Below are 16,984 nucleotides of genomic sequence, written 5' to 3'. Positions count from 1 at the left end.
TAGGCCTATCTCTATACTATATACACTGGGGACAACATGTTGCAAAGACATTTTGTAAATTGTCCAGAAGAGGATGCTATAGTCTAACTTTAGACTGGATAACGAATCAAAAAGGCTCTCAAAAAAATAAGATCTCCATCCTAATCCTTATTCTCAGGTGAAATGGAAATTTGCCACCAATAGTTGAAATACTCCTTTCCCCCCCCCCCCACCTTACCTTACCTTACCTTACCTTACCTCACCTCACCTCACCTCACCTCACCTCACCTCACCTTACCTTGCCTTGCCTCGCCTCGCCTCCCCTCGCCTCGCCTCACCTCACCTCACCTCACCTTACCTTACCTTACCTGACCTTCAGAGGTAAATGACAGCACCTTTAAGTCCTGTTGAGCATGTGTACTAAAGTGCCTCTCTACTGTCATTCAATACAATTACAAGAAAGAGTTGAATGATCCGATTTCTTTAAACTCTTACAGCTCAGACATCTTATTCTATCTCTTTAACAGCATCTGGATGAACTAAAGGCATCTAGCATAGAAATAAAATACTGAAAGAAGCTGTCTACTGTACGCCAAATCAGTTTATTACCAACTTATATCAAGGGTTGATTGAAACTCTAGCTGCTGGTTCAGGACCTGTAAGGAAAAAATGGGAAACGAATGTAAAGGAAGAAATTGAGGAGAACCATTGTGAAAATGTTCCTACCTGCTCCTACAACCTAAGACATAAACTACTGCAATTTAAGACAGTTTATAGGAATTACTATACTCCTGCCAGAATGGATGTAATACACAGGGAAGTATCACATCTCTGTTGAAGATGCACAAAGTATGAAATCAAATGTATTTATAAAGCCCTTCTACCATCAGCTGATATCTCAAAGTGCTGTACAGAAACCCAGCCTAAAACCCCAAACAGCAAGCAATGCAGGTGTAGAAGCACGGTGGCTAGGAAAAACTCCCTAGAAAGGCCAGAACCTAGGGAGAAACCGAGAGAGGAACCATATCTCTGCAACCCTATCACATCCTACCTGCGTCACACCTGGCAGTGATTGGGAGTCCGTTAGGGTGGCAAACAATTTTTTATCGTTGTTATTTTACCTTTATTTAACTAGGCAAGTCAGTTAAGAACCAAATATAATTTTCAATGATGGCCCAGGAACAGTGCCGGGGATCTGTTCAGGGGCAGAACGACAGCTCGGGGATTTGAACTTGCAACCTTCAGGTTGCACGGTCCAATGCTCTAACCACTAGGCTACCCTGCCGCCCCAATTGGTCCAGCGGTGAACAGGTTTGACTGGGGGAGGCCTTAATTGTAAAGAAGAAATGTGTTCTTAACTGACTTGCCAAGTTAAATGAAGGTTTAATAGTTATTTTTTAAATACACACGCTGTGGTCCTGTGACACCATGTCGGCGTACTGTATGTGCTGTCGTTTCATTGTGTCGAGGAATTTCTATCCATCCATCAACACCATTATCTATGTCTGTTGGGAAACGTAAATATAGTTAAGCAATGTCAGAGAAAGTTTTGTATTCCAATTGCTGCAAAAATATTTGTATTGTCATCAATTGGAAAGCCTCATATTCACCCTCAGTTACAAACTGGAGAACTAAAAAATGTAATTACATCCCACTAAATTATATAGACTATAAAGTCAAATAAAAAATGTAGAAATTTGACAGAATTAGGGAACCCGTTTGTGGACCATCTCAAAGAATGTATATGATTGTGAACAAGTTCTGGCATGTCACTGGATGTGTTGTATAGTAGATGTTTGTGAATATCAATTTATTTTGGATTAATTTTTTTACTTGAATATTTTGTTCAATAGCAAAAACAAAGACATTACAAAAAAAATACATTCTCTCTCTCTCTCTCTCTCCTCTCTCTGTCTCTCTCTCTCTCTCTCTCTCTCCCTCTGTCTCTCTCTCTCTCTGTCTCTCTCTCTCTCTCTCTCTCTCTCTCTCTGTCTCTCTCTCTCTCTCTCTCTCTCTCTCTTTCTCTCTCTCTCTCAATTTAAGGGCTTTATTGGCATGTGAAACATATGTTAACATTGCCAAAGCAAGTGAAGTAATTAATAAACTAAAGTTAAATAAACATCACAAATGAACAGTAAACATTAAAGTCACAAAAGTTCAAAAAAAATAAAGACATTTCAAATGTCATATTATGTGCAAATAGTTGATGTACAAAAGGAAAAATAAATCAACATAGACATGGGTTGTATTTACAGTGGTGTTTGTTCTTCCCTGGTTGCCCTTTTCTTGTGGCAACAGGTCACAAATCTTGCTGCTGTGATGTCACACTGCAGAATTTCACCCAATAGATATGGGAGTTTATCATAATTGGGTTTGTTTTCGAATTCTTTATGGATCTGTGTAATCTGAGGGAAATATGTGTCTCTAATATGGTCATACATTTGACAGGAGGTTAGGAAGTGAAGCTCAGTTTCCATCTCATTTTGTGGGCAGTGTGTACATAGCCTGTCTTCTCTTGAGAGCCAGGTCTGCCTATGGCGGCCTTTCTCAATAGCAAGGCTATGCTCACTGAGTCTGTACCTAGTCAAAGCTTTCCTTAAGTTTGCGTCAGTCACGGTGGTCAGGTATTCTGCCGCTGTGTACTCTCTGTTCATGGCCAAATAGCATTCCAGTTTGCTCAGTTTATTTGTTAATTCTTTCCCTTGTGTCAAGTAATTATGTTTTTGTTTTCTCATGATTTGTTTGGGTCTAATTGTGTTGCTGTCCTGGGGCTCTGTGGGTGCTGTTTGTGTTTGTGAACAGAGCCCCAGGACCAGCATGCTTAGGGGACTCTTCTCCAGGTTCATCTCTCTGTAGGTGATGGCTTTGTTATGGAAGGTTTGGGAATCGCTTCCTTTTAGGTGGTTGTAGAATTTAACGTCTCTTTTCTGGATTTTGATAATTAGTGGGTATCGGCCTAATTCTGCTCTGCATGCATTATTTGTTGTTTTACGTTGTACACGGAGGATATTTTTGCAGAATTCTGCATGCAGTCACAATTTGGTGTTTGTTCCATTTTGTGAATTCTTGGTGAGCAGACCCCAGACCTCACATCCATAAAGGGCAAAGGGTTCTATATCTGATTCAATTATTTTTAGCCAGATCCTAATTGGTATGTTGAAATATATGTTCCTTTTGATGGCATAGAAGGCCCTTCTTGCCTTGTCTCTCAGCTCGTCACAGCTTTGTGGAAGTTACCTGTGGCACTGATGTTTCGCCCGAGGTATGTATAGTTTTTCTCTCTCTCTCTCTCTCTCTCTCTCTCTCTCTCTCTCTCTCTCTCTCTCTCTCTCTCTCTCTCTCTCTCTCTCTCTGTCTCTGTCTCTGTCTCTGTCTCTCTGTCACCTGCATTCATTTAGGCTCTTTCTCTAAATGGTTACACTGCACCTCTTTAGAGAGCTGAAAGGCTGAGTGAATACCCATTTCAGCTGTGCTCTGAGATTGCTTTTTTTTGTTGCTAAAAAACAAGTTGAATGTGCTTTGATGTGTTTGTATTCCCTTCCTCACCACAGACAGATCGTAAAATGTTTTTACAATCACCAGATGGTCAGGCCGTCTTCTGGTAGGCTAAGGTGTTTAATGTCTGGTCCATTCTTGAAAGTAATATCAATTGACTGTAATGTGTTGTTTACTCTGATCATTCCAGCTCTGTACTCTGAGAATTCAGATACCCCAGAGGGAAAATGAGTGTGCATGTATTGGCTAAAGTGTACCAGGGGAGGAAGGGGACAGAGAAAGGCATGAAGGGAATTCAACATGGCTGCAGCTCCTCTTCTCTCTCTCTCTCTGTCTCTCTCTCTCTCTCTTTCTCTCTCTCTCTCTCTCTCCCTCTCTCTCCACCTCTCCACGTATGTTGACAGTCTGTCTCTTCTGTTCCAGGCAGCAACTCCCTGTCCCTCCATTCGTTCAGAGAGGAGTGTGCAGTATGTGTGAGAGACGGTGTGTGTAATCAGACACCAGTCAGACCTAAGAGAGGCTGGAGGACACTGATCCTCTCACACAGCAGACACTGTCACTCACTGATAAAACAATCAGTTTGACACACACACACAGCTGCAAATATATACAGCACCAGTCAAAAATTTGGACACAGCTACTCGTTCAAGTTTTTTTTACTATTTTCTACATTGTAGAATAATAGTGAAGACATCACAACTATGAAATAACACATATAGAATCATGCAGTAACCAAAAATAAAAGTCACCAAAAAAGTGTTAAACAAATCTAAATATATTTCATATTTGAGATTGTTCAAAGTAGTCACCATTAGCCTTGATGACAGCTTTCCAAAATTGCCCTTACACAGCCTGGAGGTGTGTTGGGTTATTGTCCTGCTAAAAAACAAATGATAGCGCAAACCAGATGGGATGATGTAGTGCTGCAGAATGCTGTGGTAGACATGCTGGTTAACTTGTTATGGCTGGGGGCAGTATTGAGTAGCTTGGATGAATAAGGTACCCAGAGTAAACTGTCTGCTACTCAGGCCCAGTTGCTAATATATGCATATTATTAGTAGATTTGGATAGAAGTTTCCAAAAACTTTTGAACGATATCTGTGAGTATAACAGAACTCATATGGCAGGCAAGTGTATTTATACGTTATTTTACCAGGTAAGTTGACTGAGAACACGTTCTCATTTACAGCAACGACCTGGGGGATGAGTGAGCCAATTGTAAACTGGGGATTATTAGGTGACCGTGATGATTTGAGGGTCAGATTGGGAATTTAGCCAGGACACCGGGGTTAACACCCCTACTCTTACTATAATTTCGTGCATAATAGTTGTATCTGTTATCAATGTTAATTATGAGTTTTTCAGTAAATTGATGTGGCTCTCTGCAAAATCACTGGATGTTTTGGAACTAGTGAACGTAACGCGTCAATGTATACTGAGTTTTTTTTTATATAAATATGAACTTTATCAAACAAAACATACATGTATTGTGTAACATGAAGTCCTATGAGTGTCATCTGATGAAGATCATCAAAGGTTAGTGATTCATTTATCTCTATTTCTGCTTTTTGTGACTCCTCTCTTTGGCTGGAAAAATGGCTGTGTTTTTCTGTGACTTGGCTCTGACCTAACATAATCGTTTGGGTTGCTTTCGTTGTAAAGCCTTTTTAAGATCGGACACTGTGGTGGGATTAACAAGAAGTGTATCTTTAAAAGGGTGTAAAATACTTGTATGTTTGAGGAATTGTAATTATGAAATTTCTGTAGTTTGAATTTGGCGCCCTGCACTTTCACTGGCTGTTGTCATATCGATCCCGTTAGCGGGATCTCAGCCCAATTAAGTGTGCATTGAATTCAAAATAAATCACAGACAGTGTCACCAGCAAAGCTCCCCCACACTATCACACTTCCTCTTTCATGCTTCACAGTGGGAACTACACATGCAGAGATCACCCATTAAACTACTCTACGTCTCACAAAGACAGCGGTTGGAACCAAAAATCAGACGAAAGGACAGATTTCCATCAGTCTAATGTCGATGGCTCATGTTTCTTGGCCCAAGTAAGACTCTTCTTATTATTGGTGTTCTTTAGTAGTGGTTTCTTTGCAGCAATTCGACCATAAAGGCCTGATTCACACAGTACCCTCTTAACAGTTGGCGTTGAGATGTGTCTGTTACTTGAACTCTGTGAAGCATTTACAGTGCCTTGCGAAAGTATTCGGCCCCCTTGAACTTTGCGACCTTTTGCCACATTTCATGCTTCAAACATAAAGATATAAAACTGTATTTTTTTGTGAAGAATCAACAAAAAGTGGGACACAATCATGAAGTGGAACGACATTTATTGGATATTTCAAACTTTTTTAACAAATCAAAAACTGAAAAATTGGGCGTGCAAAATTATTCAGCCCCATTAAGTTAATACTTTGTAGCGCCACCTTTTGCTGCGATTACAGCTGTAAGTCGCTTGGGGTATGTCTCTATCAGTTTTGCACATTGAGAGACTGACATTTTTTCCCCATTCCTCCTTGCAAAACAGCTCGAGCTCAGTGAGGTTGGATGGAGAGCATTTGTGAACAGCAGTTTTCAGTTCTTTCCACAGATTCTCGATTGGATTCAGGTCTGGACTTTGACTTGGCCATTCTAACACCTGGATATGTTTATTTTTGAACCATTCCATTGTAGATTTTGCTTTATGTTTTGGATCATTGTCTTGTTGGAAGACAAATCTCCGTCCCAGTCTCAGGTCTTTTGCAGACTCCATCAGGTTTTCTTCCAGAATGGTCCTGTATTTGGCTCCATCCATCTTCCTATCAATTTTAACCATCTTCCCTGTCCCTGCTGAAGAAAAGCAGGCCCAAACCATGATGCTGCCACCACCATGTTTGACAGTGGGGATGGTGTGTTCAGGGTGATGAGCTGTGTTGCTTTTACGCCAAACATAACGTTTTGCATTGTTGCCAAAAAGTTCAATTTTGGTTTCATCTGAACAGAGCACCTTCTTCCACATGTTTGGTGTGTCTCCCAGGTGGCTTGTGGCAAACTTTAAACAACACTTTTTATGGATATCTTTAAGAAATGTCTTTCTTCTTGCCACTCTTCCATAAAGGCCAGATTTGTGCAATATACGACTGATTGTTGTCCTATGGACAGAGTCTCCCACCTCAGCTGTAGATCTCTGCAGTTCATCCAGAGTGATCATGGGCCTCTTGGCTGCATCTCTGATCAGTCTTCTCCTTGTATGAGCTGAAAGTTTAGAGGGATGGCCAGGTCTTGGTAGATTTGCAGTGGTCTGATACTCCTTCCATTTCAATATTATCGCTTGCACAGTGCTCCTTGGGATGTTTAAAGCTTGGGAAATCTTTTTGTATCCAAATCCGGCTTAAACTTCTTCAGAACAGTATCTCGGACCTGCCTGGTGTGTTCCTTGTTCTTCGTGATGCTCTCTGCGCTTTTAACGGACCTCTGAGACTATCACAGTGCAGGTGCATTTATACGGAGACTTGATTACACACAGGTGGATTGTATTTATCATCATTAGTCATTTAGGTCAACATTGTATCATTCAGAGATCCTCACTGAACTTCTGGAGAGAGTTTGCTGCACTGAAAGTAAAGGGGCTGAATAATTTTGCACGTCCAATTTTTCAGTTTTGGATTTGTTAAAAAAGTTTGAAATATCCAATAAATGTCGTTCCACTTCATGATTGTGTCCCACTTGTTGTTGATTCTTCACAAAATACAGTTTTATATCTTTATGTTTGAAGCCTGAAATGTGGCAAAAGGTCGCAAAGTTCAAGGGGGCCGAATACTTTCGCAAGGCACTGTACATTCTGCTAGACAAATCTACATTCTCCTGAGCTCTCTGTGTCCTTCACATGTCAGCATTGCAGGCAAAGAGAGTTGTTCATATGTTCCCCTGTTTATCAATGATTCAGGACTCGTCTCCGCTGTCCAATATTTCCCCTGTTTATCATTGTTTCAGGACTCGTCTCTGCTGTCCAATATTTCCCCTGTTTATCAATGTTTCAGGACTTGTCTCTGCTGTCCAATTTGCTTCCTTGTTTATCAATGTTTCAGGACTCGTCTCCGCTGTCCAATTTGTTCCCCTGTTTATCAATGTTTCAGGACTCGTCTCCGCTGTCCAATTTGTTCCCCTGTTTATCAATGTTTCAGGACTTGTCTCTGCTGTCCAATTTGTTCCCTTGTTTATCAATGTTTCAGGACTCGTCTCCGCTGTCCAATTTGTTCCTTTGTTTATCAATGTTTCAGGACTCGTCTCCGCTGTCCAATTTGTTCCCTTGTTTATCAATGTTTCAGGACTCGTCTCCGCTGTCCATTATGTTATAACTCCTATATAACCCATATATCAACTATTTAAACCATATAAACCCTTATAAACCCTATATAAACCATTTAAACCATTTATAAACCCTATATAAACCATTTAAACCATTTATGAACCCTGTAAACTATTTAAACCCCATAAACCCTATAAACCATTTATGAACCCTATAAACTATATAAATCCTATAAACCCTATATAAACTCTATATAAACCCTATAAACTCTTTTTAAACCCTTTAAACCCTATATATGCCCCATATTAACCCAATATAAACCCTGTATAAAGTTTATAAACCATTTATGAACCCTATGAACTATATAAACCCTATAAACCCTATATAAACCCTATATAAACCCTCTATAAACCCTATAAACACTATAAACCCTATATAAACCCTATGAACTCTATATAAACCCTTTGAACCCTATATAAACCCTATGAACTCTATATAAACCATTTGAACCCTATAGAAACCCTATAAACCATTTACGATGAACTTCTTTGAGGAAAAGATTATGATTATTAGAAAGCAAATTACGGACTCCTCTTTAAATCTGCGTATTCCTTCAAAGCTCGGTTGTCCTGAGTCTGCACAACTCTGCCAGGACCTAGGATCAAGAGAGACGCTCAAATGTTTTAGTACTATATCTCTTGACACAATGATGAAAATAATCATGGCCTCTAAACCTTCAAGCTGCATACTGGACCCTATTCCAACTAAACTACTGAAAGAGCTGCTTCCTGTGCTTGGCCCTCCTATGTTGAACATAATAAACGTCTCTCTATCCACCGGATGTGTACCAAACTCACTAAAAGTGGAAGTAATAAAGCCTCTCTTGAAAAAGCCAAACCTTGACACAGAAAATATAAAAAACTATCGGCCTATATCGAATCTTCCATTCCTCTCAAAAATTTTAGAAAAGGCTGTTGCGCAGCAACTCACTGCCTTCCTGAAGACAAACAATGTATACGAAATGCTTCAGTCTGGTTTTAGACCCCATCATAGCACTGAGACGGCACTTGTGAAGGTGGTAAATTACATTTTAATGGCATCGGACCGAGGCTCTGCATCTGTCCTCGTGCTCCTAGACCTTAGTGCTGCTTTTGATACCATCGATCACCACATTCTTTTGGAGAGATTGGAAACCCAAATTGGTCTACACGGACAAGTTCTGGCCTGGTTTAGATCTTATCTGTCGGAAAGATATTAGTTTGTCTCTGTGAATGGTTTGTCCTCTGACAAATCAACTGTAAATTTCGGTGTTCCTCAAGGTTCCATTTTAGGACCACTATTGTTTTCACCATATATTTTACCTCTTGGGGATGTTAATCGAAAACATAATGTTAACTTTCACTGCTATGCGGATGACACACAGCTGTACATTTCAATGAAACATGGTGAAGCCCCAAAATTGCCCTTGCTAGAAGCATGTGTTTCAGACATAAGGAAGTGGATGGCTGCAAACTTTCTACTTTTAAACTCGGACAAAACAGAGATGCTTGTTCTAGGTCCCAAGAAACAAAGAGATCTTCTGTTGAATCTGACAATTAATCTTAATGGTTGTACAGTCGTCTCAAATAAAACTGTGAAGGACCTCGGCGTTACTCTGGACCCTGATCTCTCTTTTGAAGAACATATCAAGACCATTTCAAGGACAGCTTTTTTCCATCTACATAACATTTAAAAAATCTGAAACTTTCTGTCCAAACATGATGCAGAAAAATTAATCCATGCTTTTGTCACTTCTAGGTTAGACTACTGCAATGCTCTACTTTCCGGCTACCCGGATAAAGCACTAAAGAAACTTCAGTTAGTGCTAAATACGGCTGCTAGAATCCTGACTAGAACCAAAAAATTTGATCACATTACTCCAGTGCTAGCCTCCCTACACTGGCTTCCTGTCAAAGCAAGGGCTGATTTCAAGGTTTTACTGCTAACCTACATAGCATTACATGGGCTTGCTCCTACCTATCTCTCTGATTTGGTCTTGCCGTACATACCTACACGTACGCTACGGTCACAAGACGCAGGCCTCCTAATTGTCCCTAGAATTTCTAAGCAAACAGCTGGAGGCAGGGCTTTCTCCTATAGAGCTCCATTTTTATGGAACGGTCTGCCTACCCATGTCAGAGACGCAAACTCGGTCTCAACCTTTAAGTCTTTACTGAAGACTCATCTCTTCAGTGGGTCATATGATTGAGTGTAGTCTGGCCCAGGAGTGGGAAGGTGAACGGAAAGGCTCTGTAGCAACAAACCGCCCTTGCTGTCTCTGCCTGGCCGGTTCCCCTCTTTCCACTGGGATTCTCCGCCTCTAACCCTATTACAGGGGCTGAGTCACTGGCTTACTGGGGCTCTCTCATGCCGTCCCTGGAAGGGGTGCGTCACCTGAGTGGGTTGATTCACTGATGTGGTCATCCTGTCTGGGTGCGCCCCCCCTTGGGTTGTGCCATGGCGGAGATCTTTGTGGGCTATACTCAGCCTTGTCTCAGGATGGTAAGTTGGTGGTTGAAGATATCCCTCTAGTGGTGTGGGGGCTGTGCTTTGGCAAAGTGGGTGGGGTTATATCCTTCCTGTTTGGCCCTGTCCGGGGGTGTCCTCGGATGGGGCCACAGTGTCTCCTGACCCCTCCTGTCTCAGCCTCCAGTATTTATGCTGCAGTAGTTTATGTGTCGGGGGGCTAGGGTCAGTTTGTTATATCTGGAGTACTTCTCCTGTCCTATTCGGTGTCCTGTGTGAATCTAAGTGTGCGTTCTCTAATTCTCTCCTTCTCTCTTTCTTTCTCTCTCTCGGAGGACCTGAGCCCTAGGACCATGCCCCAGAACTACCTGACATGATGACTCCTTGCTGTCCCCAGTCCACCTGGCCGTGCTGCTGCTCCAGTTTCAACTGTTCTGCCTTATTATTATTCAACCATGCTGGTCATTTATGAACATTTGAACATCTTGGCCATGTTCTGTTATAATCTCCACCCGGCACAGCCAGAAGAGGACTGGCCACCCCACATTGGCTCTCTCTAATTCTCTCTTTCTTTCTCTCTCTCTGAGGACCTGAGCCCTAGGACCATGCCCCAGGACTACCTGACATGATGACTCCTTGCTGTCCCCAGTCCACCTGACCGTGCTGCTGCTCCAGTTTAAACTGTTCTGCCTTATTATTATTATTCGACCATGCTGGTCATTTATGAACATCTGTTATAATCTCCACCCGGCACAGCCAGAAGAGGACTGGCCACCCCACATAGCCTGGTTCCTCTCTAGGTTTCTTCCTAGGTTTTGGCCTTTCTAGGGAGTTTTTCCTAGCCACCGTGCTTCTACACCTGCATTGCTTGCTGTTTGGGGTTTTAGGCTGGGTTTCTGTACAGCACTTTGAGATATCAGCTGATGTACGAAGGGCTATATAAATACATTTGATTTTGTTTTGATTTGATGATCCCTATAAACCCTATATAAACCCTATATAAACACTAAAAACTCGATTTAAACCCTATAACCATATATAAACCCTATTTGAACACTATAAACCCTATATAAACCCTATAAACCATTCATAAAGCCTATAAACCATTTATGAACCCTATAAATCCTATATTGACCCTATGTAAAGCCGATAAACTCTATTGACACCCTATAAACCCTATATAAACCCTGTATAAACCCTATAAACCCTATATAAATCATATATAAACCCTCTATAAACCCTATATAAACCCTGTATAAACCCTATAAACCCTATATAAACCCTTTATAAACCCTATAAACCCTATATAAACCCTTTATAAACCCTATAAACCCTATAAACCCTATATAAACCCTGTATAAACCCTATAAACCCTATATAAACCCTATATAAACCCTGTATAAACCCTATAAACCCTATATAAACCCTATATAAACCCTGTATAAACCCTATAAACCCTATATAAACCCTGTATAAATCCTATAAACCCTATAAACCCTATATAAACCCTGTATAAATCCTATAAACCCTATCTAAACACTGTATAAATCCCATAAACCCTATATAAACCCTGTATAAATCCTATAAACCCTATATAAAGCCTATATCAATGAAGATAAGTAAACTTATACAGCGGTATCATATACTCTTAGAAAAAATGGTTCCAGGTAGAACCCTCTGTGGTTCCATGTAGAACCCTCTGTGGAATGGGTTTTACACGGAACGCAAAAAGGGTTCATAAAAGGGTTCTCCTATGGGGACAGCCAAAGAACCCTTTTTGGTTCAAAATATAGTGTATAAATGTAGATAGGTAAACTGATAGAGCTGTGGAGAACCCAGGGCTGCATGCCGAATGGCCCTCTGTCCCTTGTGTACTGCACTATTTTCCACCAGAGCACCGAGGAACCGGGCACCGTTGAAACCGTTGAGGTCAACTTCACTATCACTGCTTTGAAATTGCCACTCAATGATGTCATTAAGGTCACACTTGCTAGAGGTCACACTCCATTTCATCTGCTAGCCTTTGATCTCAACTGTCCATTTCTCCATGGCCATAGACTGAGTCTTAAATGACACCGTATTCCCTATATAGTGCGCTACTTTTGACGAGGGCCGGTGGGGCTCATTTCAAAAGTAGTACACTTTATATGAAATACGGTGCAATTTGGGAATCAGACTTTGATTTTAAGACTCCATTTCTATACAGCCATAATAGACTTGGATGGTCACAAAGTTATTTTTTTATTAAGTTACATCTAATTTATATAGAGTTCCTTTCTTCTCCATATTACAGGTCTCATGGGGAGGGAGACATTTTGAAATTGTCCATGAAAAACAATCTGTCACGCTTGGACTGTGCAGTCTGGCTGAATCATTCAATTGACTTTCTTCTCTCTCCTTGATAGCAGAATTACAGTTGAATGTTGGCTGACCTAATACAGTAGAGACACCATACGGGGCTGGGTAATACAATCTTCCTGAGTCTGTGGCTGGATAGAGAGAGTGATCAGATCAGAACTAGAAGAGGTAGGTTTGTAAAGAAAGCAGGATGAGAGTAGATGAGAGAGAGAGAGAGAGAGAGAGAGAGAGAGAGAGACAGAGAGAGGGAGAGAAAGAAAGAGAAAGAGAAAGAGAAAGAGAAAGAGAGAGAGAGAGAGGGAGAGACAGAGAGAGAGAGAGAAAGAAAGAGAAAGAGAAAGAGAAAGAGAAAGAGAGAGAGAGAGAGAGAGAGAGAGAGAGAGAGGGAGAGACAGAGAGAGGGATGAGGAGAGATTAAAAGCCATGGAAGGGGTTGTGGGATGGGGAAATGAGAAGATGATGGATGTGATCGGGGGGAGTCAGGGATGGAACCACAAGCGAACCAGATGGATGTGCCACTGACCTCTCCATACTGATGGAACTGAAGACACATCTTCACAATTTGGAATACTGACTGGTTTCTCCTTTCACAGCTTCCTCAGGTCCCCCATCTCAGTCTGGATACCTGGCCAATACGCTTGTTATTAAAAAGAATGATCAAGGGACACTTGTGTTGGGAACACAGCGACGGTAGTGGTGACACCCTTTAGATCAATGGAGATGAAAGAAGATAAGAAGACTAGGGATGAATCTCTAAAGATTTCTCCGGTCCTTGACTCCTTGATTCCTCAACCTCTATCTCAGAGAAGAAGAAGAACCAAACCAGTGGGAAGGAACCTCATGTAACCGAAAGGTTGCAAGACCGAATCCCCCGAGCTGACAAGATACAAATCTGTCGTTCTGCCCCCTGAACAAGGCAGTTAACCCACTGTTCCTAGGCCGTCATTGAAAATAAGAATTTGTTCTTAACTGACTTGCCTTGTTAAATAAAGGTAAAATAAAAAATAAAAATGTGTTTTCAAGCGTTTTGAAAAGATGGTCGGAGAATCAAAGAGAAGGTGTTTGAGATTCACTTGTTGTCCACAGAGTGAACAGCTCATGAATGTGAAGTTTATTGTCTGGGGTATCTAACGTGTCTCTAGCTGACCTTATGTTAGCAGGAGACAGGGAACTGTCTGTCGAAGAGACGCCTGTACCTGTCACCTCTCTACTTCTCCTCAGCAGAAGAATGATCCAATACTGATCAGAATTCAAACGTTTGGCCCTGTGGTGAAATTGCTTTTTTTTTGGTTTGAAAAGGAGAGATGTTATTTCCCTGAGGCTTGAGGTAATACCAGACCCATTTATTCAAAGTGGGAAACATTCATGCTGATGACTGATATGTTTGGGGTGATAGGTATAAAGGTGAAGGTAATAATGACATAGCTATCTAGTATCATTTAGGTATTTATTCCTGGTCAAGTTGCAGTCGCACTGAGACATTGTCCAGAACAAATACCACAATGCTCTAGTACTTTAAAATATATATATATATATTTTTTGTGGTGTTAAATTAGTTCATAGTGGTGAGAAGTGGTGAGTAATGTTTCCTCATCTGGCACACTGGGGGGTGAACCTGAGGCAGAGTGGCTACGTCTATGGAAACCGACCACTTTTCACTAGTCTCATCCCCCAGCTAGCGTGTATTAGCAATGAGCCTGGGGATGAGGTTACCCTTTCACTGACCCCACATTCATTTAGCAGTTCAACACAATAGATGACCCCCAAATCTGCCAAGGCCACGTGTGGATGCAGCGATCACATACCATTCATTCCAGAGGACGATCAATACAAGTAATTTTTTTGATAAACGTAGTCATTTGAAATAACTTTGGTGGTTTGAAAAAAAAAAGAAGCCATTTGTCAATATTTGTAAAAATCAGTATCCACCCAGCAAAAAATAAATACATGAAGAAGCATTTGTGCTGTTTAATGGCAACTATTCGATCTGGATGGCTGAAGAGTTACCGATCGCTGAAGAGTTACCGATCGCTGAAGAGTTACCGATCGCTGAAGAGTTACCGATCGCTGAAGAGTTACCGATCGCTGAAGAGTTACCGATCGCTGAAGAGTTACCGATCGCTGAAGAGTTACCGATCGCTGAAGAGTTACCGATCACTGAAGAGTTACCGATCGCTGAAGAGTTACCGATCGCTGAAGAGTTACCGATCGCTGAAGAGTTACCGATCGCTGAAGAGTTACCGATCGCTGAAGAGTTACCGATCGCTGAAGAGTTACCGATCACTGAAGAGTTACCGATCACTGAAGAGTTACAGATTGTAACCTTAAAAATATGGAGTTCACCCATAAGAGTCTAAGCCCTGTCTAAGCCTGGGGGGGGGGGGGTCTAAGCCTGGGGGGGGTTCTACCAGGGGGAGGGGGGGTTCTACCAGGGGAGAGGGGGGGTTCTACCGGGGGGGGGGGGGGGGGGGTTCTACCAGGGGGAGGGGGGGTTCTACCAGGGGGAGGGGGGGTTCTACCAGGGGAGAGGGGGGGTTCTACCAGGGGGGGGGGGGGGGGTTCTACCAGGGGGAGGGGGAATTCTACCAGGGGGGAGGGGGGGTTCTACCAGGGGAGAGGGGGGGTTCTACCAGGGGGGGGGGGGTTCTACCAGGGGGAGGGGGAATTCTACCAGGGGGGAGGGGGGGTTCTACCAGGGGAGATGGGGGGTTCTACCAGGGGGGGGGGGGTTCTACCAGGGGAGAGGGGGGGTTCTACCAGGGGAGATGGGGGGTTCTACCAGGGGGAGGGGGGGTTCTACCAGGGGAGAGGGGGGGTTCTATCAGGGGGGGGTTCTACCAGGGGAGAGGGGGGGTTCTACCAGGGGGGAGGGGGGGTTCTACCAAGGGGGGGGGGGTTCTAAGCCGGAGGAGGGGGGGGTTCTACCAGGGGTGTAAAGTATTTAAGTAAAAATATTTGAAAGTGCTAGTCCCCGGCTATCCGTAAATTAAAAAAAAAAAAAAAAAGTGTGTGGGTTTGCTTAATATAAGGAATTTGAAATTATTTATACTTTTACTTTTGATAATGATGTATATTTTAAACCAAATACTTTTAGACATTTACTCAAGTGGGTTTTTACTGGGTGACTTTCACTTTTACTTGAGTCATTTTCTATTAAGGTATATTTGCTCTTACTCAAGTATGACAAGTGGGTACTTTTTCCACCTCTGGGTTCTACTACGTTGTATGGAGCGGCAGGTAGCCTAGTGATTGGACCGTTGGACTAGTAACCAGGCAGTCTCCTCGTGGAGTGCAATGTAATCAGGTGATTAGACCGTTGGACTAGCAACCAAAAGATTGCCAGATTGAATCCCCGAGCTGACAAGGTAAAAAATCTGTCGTTCTGTCGCTGAACATGGCACTGTTCCTAGGCTGTCATTGTAAATAAAAATGTGTTCGTAACTGACTTGCCTAGTTAAATATGGAATTGGGTTCTTTTAAGCTATATGGAATTTTTTTAAGAAGGTCATATTTGATTTTGAATTATAAGAGTCACAGACAATGTAAAAAAAATAAAAAAAATAAAAAAAGTAATGAAATAATGTTTACTGCTTTAAGCCCATACAAACACATTGAATAACATATTCACTATATGGAACAACAGATTGCTTTATCAACTGGTAGTGGGGCACCTTCAAACGAGTCCTGAGAGGTCTGTAGCTGTCCAAGAGCAAAACATGTACTTGTTCGTGAGAGTCACCTTTCCACAGAGGGGTCAAACTGCTGGGACACTACAGACAGAAGTGGTGAGATCGACTTCAGACGAGTCATAAGAGCATTATATCATGTAATACTGGTCACCCGTGATACAAGCCAGTATTCAACATCCATGTCGAAGGATGCTGGGCGACGATGTGGAAACTGACCACTGGGGGGCGCTGTTACCTTCAAGTAGATTTTGCTAGGGTGTTGTGGGCAGGGGTGGTGGATGGGCGTAAGCATCTGCCTCTGATTCCAATGTTTGCAAGTTTGAATCCGGCGTTAGAAAGTTGTTAATGCCTAAAAATGTTTCCCTTAATTAAACACTTTGAAATGTTGACATTTAGAACAGCTTCAAAATCTGAAGTTTGAGAAGCATGAATGAACGTCTATTTAATCATTCTGATGTGACACTGTGAGAGCTGCTAGGTAATACTTCAGATTTAAAGCAAACCGAATGGTGAAGCTACTGTTCCCCCCCCCCCCCCCCCCCCCCCCCCCTCAAAATAAGGACTGGACCTCCATCTACTTCAGGTAAATGTTGCGTCTCCCAGGAGGTCTTTGTCAGTTTGCTTGTCTGCCACTGTCCCTGGCACAGTACCATCTCC

The sequence above is a fragment of the Oncorhynchus mykiss genome, chromosome 2 (genome assembly GCF_013265735.2).
Source record: "Oncorhynchus mykiss isolate Arlee chromosome 2, USDA_OmykA_1.1, whole genome shotgun sequence".
NCBI lineage: Eukaryota > Metazoa > Chordata > Actinopteri > Salmoniformes > Salmonidae > Oncorhynchus > Oncorhynchus mykiss.
The sequence above is the reverse complement of the archived record's forward strand: the minus strand, read 5'-3'. Positions refer to the sequence as shown.